This window comes from Coffea arabica, chromosome 1e (genome assembly GCF_036785885.1).
Source record: "Coffea arabica cultivar ET-39 chromosome 1e, Coffea Arabica ET-39 HiFi, whole genome shotgun sequence".
Lineage (NCBI taxonomy): Eukaryota > Viridiplantae > Streptophyta > Magnoliopsida > Gentianales > Rubiaceae > Coffea > Coffea arabica.
The window spans coordinates 29,333,539-29,344,432 of NC_092311.1; positions in this window are offsets into that span (position 1 = coordinate 29,333,539).

A 10,894-nucleotide genomic window follows, 5' to 3' on the forward strand; every position below is an offset into this window, starting at 1 on the left:
AATGGGGCTTTTGTCTTCACTACGTGGTCATCACGAAAAGATAATTGCACTTAACAAAATATTTATTAAGACCAAGTCATCACAATGAATGTCACTCTCAAAAAAAAGAATAAAAAAAAAAAGGCCATCACTTGATGGAGGTTGTTGAATCGACCATTGAATTTTTTTTTTTTTGGATAACGACCGTTGAATGGTTTAAATCAAGAGAACAAGTTGTATTTAATCATAGCCTTTACTCCAGCCTATTTTTTTCCTAGTCAAGCATCCAATTTATTCTATGTATAAATTTGATCATCTTATTACAACTCAACTAGCTCGTGCTACCCAACCATCTCTAAAGTAGTTAGCCACCAATGAGAGAATTAAATCTTTTCATTGATTCCTTTGGATCCACCCCTTCCCTTCCGTGCAAATTAGTGCTTAGTAAGTATAGAATAGAAATAAAAAAAAAAAAAAAAAAAACTTGTCTTAATTTAAATTTTTTAAAAAAAAAAAGCTTGACATCTTGACTTGCTGAATCTTTTATATTTCTAGGTTGGCATCATGTTTCACGATCAAGACTTTTCCCTTTTGTCTTTTTCTTCTCTTTCCCCTTCTCACGCGCAAGACTAAGTTGAGGCTGGCTGCTGTAGAGCTTTTGTCGTTGCTACATTATCCATATTTCCTTTCCTCCCGTCCGTGCCTCTCATTGGTGATGCTGAGTCAGTTAACACTCTTGCCTTAGACACCTGGGGTCCTCACCTTTAAATGTTACTCTCTCTGTCTTAGTCACTTGGAACTTTTTTTTTAAGTGCCAAAAAAGGATTACATAGGTAAGGATGCATCATTTAATCACAAAAGAATATGTTCTTCAATCTTATTATCAAATGTGAGGACTGTGTTACCTATTGTTTCAAGGCCTGTTTTAATTCGTAGTGATAAACTGTAGTTGAAACTATCTAATATTTGAATCCTGTTGTGAATGTAATAATTATGTTAATGATCGGTTTATGATAACAAGACTTTTTTTTATCCATGATGGTAATTATAATTGAAACCATTTAATAATATTTATTTCATGTTGTTAATGCGAGAATTGTGTTAATGAACAATCTATGATTTCAAGGCATATTATAGCCCGTAATGATAACTACATTCGAAACCATCCAATTTTTTGAACCCAAAATAAAAAGTCCCAAATAGCCTTGCTCTTCAATCATACTACCTGAAGACTGAGCTTTTTTTTTTTTTAATTATCTGTATCCTTGTACTGTGTGTTGAACTATCCTCCTATAACTTAATCTAGCCTAGTCTAAGGGGAAGGGGAGAGGGTTCGATGTGAGTACAGACTCCATCGATGAAGGTCAATTAAGACCGCCACAAATTGTGGCAAATTTGTGAGAGGCAGGGATTGAACCCCTGACCTTCAGCATCACCTTTAATGGTGATGACCACTGGACCAAATGGCCAGTGGCTTGCAAAACTATTTCTGGCTACGGTGGAATGTGAACATTATGGGCAGAACCAATACGAGAAAGGCCAATACTGCTTGGTGGGGCCGGGTAGAGGGAGGCAGCCTGAAGATGTGCCATGAACAAGTAAGGCCAGCTGCTTGCGGAATCAAACAATAAGAATGCAATTCACGTGCTCGGTTAAAAAAAAAAAAAAAAAAACTTTTGATATTATAGGGGAAGCCCTTTTGCAAATTTAGTCATCATAAAATGGCCCGATAATTAGAGATATTTTGGAAACTCTCCAGATATTTGAATCTTCTTATTATGTGAGGACTGTGTTACTTATGGCTCCAAGCATGCTTTACCTCGTAGCGGTAATTGTACTCGAAATTACCTAATATTTGAATTTTGTTGTCAATGTAATGACTATATTAATGAGTCACCAATGGTCCCAAGACATGTTTTAACTAATTGGAGTAACTATAGTTGAAATTATCCAATATTTGAATCTTATTGTTAATATGAGGATTGTGTTAATGTGCGACTTACGATCCTAGGCATGCCATAGTCTGTAGTGATAACTATACTTGAAACCACCCAATTTTTAACCAAAAAAAAAAGTCCCAATTAGCCGTGTTTTTCAATTATTACTGCCTCAAGACTGAGCTCTTTATATATATATATATATATATATATATAATCTGTATCCTTTTAGTGTGTGTTGAACTCTCCTCCTAATTGTGTTATTTTCACATAAACTGTGTCGTTTTAATGTTTGTTTCCTCAGTTTGCAAAACATATGGTATGAATAGTCATGTACAAAATTCCAAAAGCAAAGAAGGAATAGAAGCTTTTCCAAAAATACCACAAACTATCAAGGCTCTGGAACAATATCATCGGTGCTTTTTTTTTAGCTGTTAGGGTAAAAGTACAACAAGGTTACAGTTATTCTCTTTCTAAAAGAATGACAAAATGTCCCCACTTGTTAGACATGTGGAGCCAGGATTCTGTTTTTAGGTGCAAGGAATTCTTGCGAGGCATTAAAGTATGACTTGATATTTTCTTTGGGCACAAGGAATTCGTTAATGCCTTACAAGTCATTAAAGTGTGACTTTTGTTAAATTAAGTTCTTACTAGTGGATTAGAACTCTAAAACCATTGGCCATGTACTGTACTAGTCAATTATGTATTACCTCCATAATATGTTTCTTTCTTTAGTAACTTTTAGCAGATTACTTATAGGCACATACACATTGACTTTCTACAAATAAGTGGGGGGTACAAACGAAATTTTTCTAAAAATCGACACCAAAACTAACATTTTTTTGGGTCAACTGGGACATATTTACACATTAGTATGGTAAAACAAAATTTTGTCTTTAAAAAATCCCGTACCTAAAAGGCTAAAACTGACATTTTCCTTTGCTAGATCCTTGGATGGTCAATATTATATTTTCTCTTCACATTTATAATGCATTTGTAAACTACAAAAATTCATTGAAGTCGAAAATTTTTATTTTGTTCTGAGCCATAAGTTCCACTTATCGTAAGCAAAATTTCTCCAACTAGTGGAGGTAGCACCTTTGGCAAAGGGATCAATGTTGTAAATATCCTAAGGAGCTAATATAATCATGGAAAAGTTGTTGCCAAAGTGAAGCAGTTGAAACTTCAAAGTAGTGATTGGATTAGTGATTTATTTTGATATAGTGGAAGCAAAATTTGGTTATACAATATACGATGGGGGGGAAAATGGCGACACTATTTATATAGAATTATAGGATTTCTGGTTAAAGTCGGTTAAAGTTTGACTAGGATGCATTTGATAAAATTGAAATCTGAAAACTGAAGTTTGAATTTATTAAATTATTAAATTGTTAAGTACTAAATTTGATACATTTTAGTATATATTAAATTACTTAATTAAGTGAATATAGTGTCATTTAATTAATTCAGATGTTCTATTTTTGTTTATCAAATGTGTCGGAATATATTAAGATTTGAACCCATTAAGTTTAAGTGTTGAATTGATTTATCAAATAGGGCCTAAGTTGTTGCTATATATATTGTAACGTCATCTTTTTTTTTTTTTAGTATAAGTGGAAGGTCTCGAATCTCAAATCTCTCAATTACACTTCTTCTCTGTACCACCTATTCAATCTCCCTCCCGAGGACACCCTCCTTTAATTTTATTAATAACCAAAATTCAGGAAGGGGACATAAACCTGTCCTCAAAAAAGTACAGTGGGAGATTAAGTAAAGCATAAGAAATTTACAAAGAGAAACTAACGTTACACTCCTGAGATACTAAGAAAACCGTAAAGATGGTAGACGAGATCTATCACTTTTAACTTGTCCCCATTAATGTTTAAAATTGTTGGAAAGCAAGAGAACCGGCTTATTTGCTTCAAGATAGCAATGAGAAATTTCAGGAAAGATATGCCTATAACTGATAAGCAAGTTTCTGAACCTCATGATAGATATGCCAAGGACATTTTGCTTAACCTCGAAGAATCGTCACCAAACTAAAGAATCAGCCTCCAAATGGATAAGGGAATAAGCCTGATCACCACATAAGAAAACACCAAACAATAATGCCTTAGCTTCAGCTTGAATGCTAGTTAAATTCCAAACGAGCAAGAGTAAGCTAAAAGGAACCGACCATTTGAATCCCTCAACAGTCCACCACCTTTCCACTCATTCCTGCTGGATTCCCTCTGGAGCACCCATCAGCGTTGAGCTTTACCATATTTACTGCAGGACAGCAACATTCCACCGAAAGAAGACGAGATGGTTTAACAGAACAACGTAGAGAATTCAGAAATTGAGGCCATGAAGTGGGATCATAATGAACACCTTTAAACTGAAGAGAAAAAGCCTCTTCGAATTAAACTTTTTTTTCATCTTTTTATTTTTCCACTATTTTAACTTTCAAATTCCAATAAACTTTTTTGTTTGCAAAAAAAATCATAATATATGCTAAAAAAAAATAAAGCTTGTAATAACTTCCATTTGTTTCAATAAAAACAACTTGAGTAGTATAGCTGATACAATAAAGAATTTGTAGTATAGTTGATACAATAAAGAAGATGTATATTTTTTAGCAATGAAAGGAAATAATATTAAATTATTGATAATTTCATGAATAAAAGATCAATAATATCATTCCACTTACATTTTTTTTCTTGTATTTCTAACTTTCACCGGTCTTCACAGGGATGAAGTATACGCATTTAAGGTTAAGGGGATTAAGTCTGTGTGACCATCCACCGAAAAGTGTTTTTTTAACAAATAGGTCGGTAATGGGTAACCCAATAAACAATTTGGGCTCATTTGATCCAACCCACAATAACCTATGACCCAATTAACCCAACCCAAACTGTAAAATAAGTGGATGAATTGGAAGGGTTGTTGAATTTTGGGTTTGATTTTCCAGCATTAATTAGATCCATTCTAATGTTATATCTATTAATTATATTATTTTATTTGAGAGAGATACTTTCCAACTATATATTAATTGATTACACCTTTCGAACACAACTAAATAAATAAAAAAATAAAAATTTTGCATAATTTATTTTGGGGCTGCACCTAAATAATATTCTGAAATTGCTTATATACCCTTGATTAGATCAAACCTTGCGCAGTTCGAGTGAATTAATCGTAACCTCTATTTTGTGGTTTTGCTTTTCTTTTTTTATAGATTTAATGGGAAAAGCAATCGCACTTTTGATAAGTAATTTTTTTAATTCTTGATTCAATGGGATTATTATTTAATCGGAATTTCCATGAATTAATTATTTATCGTGGTGCGTTAATGAATATATTTGTCAATTCTTGCTTTAACTTTGAGGTGATTGAGGAGTTACTTTAGTTATCAGATAGGTTCGTCCAAGTGTCCTATTATTTGCGTGAGACAAATGAAGTTGTTGATGTTCTGTCTAATGCGACTGCGATTAGGTATCCTCCCTTGAGATTTTTAATAATTTCACTCAACTCCCTTGAGATTTACATAATTGTAGAAACCTCCACTGCATAATAAAAAGATAACAATGCCCTTCATTTAATTGTCAACTTATTGAAAAACTCTACCAAAAATTAGTCCCTCTCATCTATTGTCAACCATTGGCTCAAACTATAGCCTTCCTTATTTAATTTTCTATTCTCTTCCTCTTATATCTTCTTTTCTTTCAAACTCATTTATCTATTCCCATCGACCAAATGTGTACTGCTGCTAGCAATAAAATCAACATGCCTACCAATCACCACTGTTTACGCATCTTGATGTCTATTCCCAAATTCCAATTCTATCCTTCATTAATATTAAAAAGGTTATTTATGCCCATTTTTGCTCTTAATTTTTTGCACGTATCAGCAAATTGAAATTATCAAAGAACAAGTTGAGTGATAATTTCATGGGATAATTTCAGAAACCTCCCTTGAGGTTTTTGGCAATTTCATTTAGCTCCCTTGAAATTTTAAAAATTACACATACCTCCCTTGTCATTTAAAATGATAATATTACCCTTAAATATTTTAATGAAATTCCCTTGTTGATATGCATATACTTAGAATGAATTTTAAAATTATTTTTTCATTATTTTTCCTTCTTATTCATTTTTTTAATTTTTTTGTCAATAAAACTATAGAATTACCACTATTATCTTTAGTTTCTATTGTAATCAAATGTCAAACTAGTGATTTTTTTATGAGTTAAATTTATATGCAATCCAATGTTTTGTTAATCTTTGTTTTCTATTTTTTGGTATTAAAATTAATAATAAATAAAAAAGAAATGGCCCAAAACCACTACTAAATTATGATAATCCCACTATTAAAAAATTTTCATAAACTCTAAAATAAATTATTTTAGCATTTTCTTTTCTATCTTATAAATCTAAATCCATAATAAAATATTATTAAAAGTATCCTATCATAGTAATGAAATTATTATAAATTTTTTTTTCAAATAGTAGATATGGACATGAAAATTTTTGTACCTTTTCCTTATACTTGTACTAGATAATCTTATAATTGTATAGGAAAGTAAATTAAAACTCATTATACAAGGGCATTTTTGGGTATTCATTTAAAAATTTGACCAAGTCAACATTGTTTTAAGGTTTTGTTACTGAAACTATCAAATCAAGGGAGGTAGATGTAATTTTTTAAATCTCCATGAAATTGTCAGAAATCTCAGGAGAGGTTTCTGAAATTATCCCTAATTTCATTGTCAAACTAGGTAGAGATGAAAATAGTAGCAATGATAAAAAAAAATATTAAAGGTGGGAAATGGAAAAGGGACTAAATAAAGATTATACTATTCTGGTTGTTATAGAAAAAATTTCCAAGTATACTTATAACAACTACATTACGTTTTTTATTTTTGATTTGTAATTATTAATGATGGTATTCCTATAGAGCTAGAATTTGACTAATTTTAAACTCTTTGCTGATAGAGAATATTGAGTAATGGTATTAGTGGTGACAACTTAGACTATTTTATACTAAAAAGATGGTAACCATGGAATTAGAGTCAAGCAATATTGATGAATACAGTGTTGTTGGGTGCCAAGCAAAATTTGAAGTTGATATGAGATTGTAGATAAGTATTTAGATATATAATGGGGTATTTTTATTTGACTCAATAGTTTGCATTGAAAGTCTTTAGGTAAAAGAGGAACTTTAATTATTTACTTAATAGTGATTTAAATCTTGATGGGGTAGGTAGTGGTTATTACAAGAAAGGATGAATGAAAATAGAGACAATGAACCATTTTTTTTCTTTTTATTTTTGTTGTGAATTATAAGCCAAATGCATTCTAGAATTTTTGAGAAAAGTCTAGCTTTTTGGGCCTATAATATTACTTAAATAGTGAAAATAGGGGAGATAAGTGTAATTTTTAAAATTTGAGAAGAGCTTCCTGCAATTGTTAAAAACCTCAGGGGAGGTATGTGGAATTATCCCTATAATCATATAGCCTACTTCATTATTCCTAATAGGGGATATTTTTCCCCCTCTTTTATTCTGCAATTTTATATACTTTTTCAAAGTTAAATTTGTTGTTTAAATTTTTGGTGATCATAAGTATTTAAAAGCATCGATTCGGTCAATGGTTTCGTTATATACTGCCTAACTCTTTGTTGTATACATTGGTAACTTTTTAAGAAAAGTACCATTCATTTTGTTATGCATCTCAATCTATTGTTTTAGTTATATTTGTTATATCAATTTTTTATTAGCCAGCCATGGAAGGTTAATATGGAAACAATAATACTTATTAACATATTACATGAATTTTTTTGGGATGCGGGCGTTACATTGAGAATGAAAATGAGGGAAGTAGATGTACAGTTAAATACCTCCATCCTCCAAGGGGTCAAGTGAAGTAATTAGAAATTTCAGGGGAGGTTTTTGAAATTATATTTTCTGATCTGATTTTATTTTCCTTTTTTGATTTCCTTATTTGGAACTTTTCCTTTCTCTGACTCGAAGTATGTTACATATTCTACAGCATAGAACCTTTTTAGGTTCGTCTGAGCAATGGCCCAGTGATATTTTTTTTTCCTTGCAAAAGAGTAAATTTATTTTTCGCAAGTGTTACAATAAAGGTTTGGTAGTGGGTTCACCTTCATTTTTTATGTCCTTATATAGTGATTAGCACCAAATAGAAAAAACATATTTTTCTTTTACTATTTTGCTATGAAACATATAAAGATATGCTTATGTGGGGAGGGTTGGGGGTAAGGTGGGAGAGATTGTAAATAATAGATTCTGAGTTCAAAACCTTCTTACCTTCTATTTACAAAAAATATATATATATATATATACATATATGCTTATGTGTATGAGCAAAATACTAATTTTTTTATTACTATGTAATGTTTCGATTTAAATTTAAAATAGTAACTTATTGCAAATTTAAGTTGCTCTCTGCTACCTTTAGCCAACATTTTTCCCTATATTAATTGGATTGCCGATGTAGTTTCCACGTATTTACCTTATTAACCTCCTTTACTACTTTTCCAATAATGATTTGGTAAAATCAGAGGATTTGGTAACAATCACGGCTTCCCTAATAATTCCAAAACCACTAAGATAGAATATCCAACTTGGTAAGTTTGGTTCAATAAATTCCCTTTCGCCCTAGCGCTTTTGCCCTAGACATACAACTTCGAAGCTCCCTTACTACTTTTCCTTTGCTTCCCTTCGATTTTTTTCTTCTCTGCATCGATGGCCGCTGAATACGTTTTCCATGAAGAAGGGTACCGTGAATACCAAGATGAAATTAACAACAGTGAGGTAAAAATTGCAATAACAATAATAACTGCTAGTAGAAAAGGGCACGCTTAATGTGTATACAATTTAGAAATAAATTGTTTCTTGTATAGATTTTTTTTAATTACTGAACAAAACTTGGATCTTTTAAGGTTTTTTTCTCTAAGAGTATAATTATGTTGGTATGTTTATACTTAGTTGTAATTGTATTGGGTAGATATGCTCTGGTAGTTACAATAAAAATAGTTTGTGATCAAGGTAAAAATTTAGATAATAGATAATTATCATAGGTAGTTTTTTAATTGTTGTGCATGATTTATTATTAATTTCTTGATCGTTTTCCAGGGTTTCTATGTTATGAGCGATTACGGTCGTATTCTTATCAATGGAATAGTGAAAGTCGAAAATCGCAATGCTCTTGAGAAAGCGGAAGATGCAGCACGTTTTGCAGTGAAGCAATACAACGAGAAAGAGAACGCAAATTGGGAGTTCTTGAAAATCTTGAATCTTAACATGGAGCCTGCCGCTGGTTCTATGTACTATATTACCTTGGAGGCCAAGAATACCTCCAATAATGAGGTAAATCACTATCAAGCAAAGGTTTGGGCAAGAATCAACACTGGTTTTAGAGTAGAAGTTTTTAGGCTTGCTCCATATGCTGCAAAAAGCTCAGGTAATTATTTCTCCATCAGAAAAGATTAATGTATCTTTTGTGGGTTTTTCAAGTTTTCTTTTCCTTTTTCTTTTTTTTTTTGGGTGAAATTTTCCTAGAGCCGGTGGTCAATTTGATGTGAAAAACCATGCATGCAATCAAGGGTCTGCAACGGGTTTATTGGTGCAACAACACATTAATATTGAAGTAATTAACATATTATAACTTTTAAATAATTAAGCAAATTAGTTGAGACTCCCAAATTTAAAGAATTTGGGTCCAAATCCTATTATTCCCCTTTCCCGCTTTTTAAATCCACTCACTCTTACCCTAATTAAATTATTGGACAATCTCGATCCTGATTAGTACCTTGGGGCCATCCTTTAGAACTTGTACATTAATTAAAAGAAAAAACAGCAGTAAAATTGACTATCAATTGTTGCCTATGCTGTTTTGATTTAATGTACAGAAAGCTCAAGGGACGATCGCCGCTATATTCGCATTGAGAACTTGCAGTCCTGGATGGATGAGAACTATCTTTACTATAAGTGCTTCTATACAGCCAGAGAGGTATATTTAATATATTCTGGTCCATATGTTATTTTTTTTTTTAGTTTTTGTGTATATATTATGGACCCAAGAATTGCAACTACTTTTATGTCTTGAATGAGAGCCAATAAATTGAAGTACAGGTTTTGTAAGTAACTAGGGAAAAAGAAGTTTTACAACAGAAAACGACAATCAAGGAGCAAAGTTTTTCAATAAAATTTTTTATGATAAAAATAGAAATACACACACACATACACATGTATACATACATATGAATACACACACATGCATACATGTAGAAATACATAATAGAAGATCAATTCTAAATGAAAACCAATCAGCCAATCTGCAATTGTATATTCAAGTATTTATCAGTCTGTTTGGATGAGAGTGTTTTTCAAATACAATTCCAACTTTTAAAAAGTATTTTAAAAGGTAATATAAAAATTTGTTTAAATTTTTTTAAAATTTTAAAAAATATCTCAAAATATATTCTAGAAACTCTTCTACTCTTAAATATCCCAAAATATTTTCTAAAAATATTCCAAAATATAATCTAAAAACTCTGCTACAGTAAAAATTTTTAAAAACACCCCCAAAAACTATTTTTGTTCTATTTAAATACATCATATTATTTTTTCACTGGTCAACCAAATCAAAGGAAGATGAAATCTCCTCCCACCAGCACTGTTTTATATGAAATAGTAATTAGTTGACTACAGATTTCAAAGTAAATTAGACAAACTAATCAACCCTAACTTTTACATCTTGACCTCTTAATTGATTTATCAAATAGGTTTTAACTTCTTGTAATTCTAGTTAACAATTTTTTATTATCTAAACCTCTTGTTTTCTGTTGATTTTCTTTTTTTCTTTTTTTTCAGCTCCTCTCAATTAAGGTTATAAGGAATGAGGATGGTAATCAGTCTGAAGGACATGGATTTCTTCAATTTGAAACTCCTTCAGCAGCGGAAAAGTTTCTAG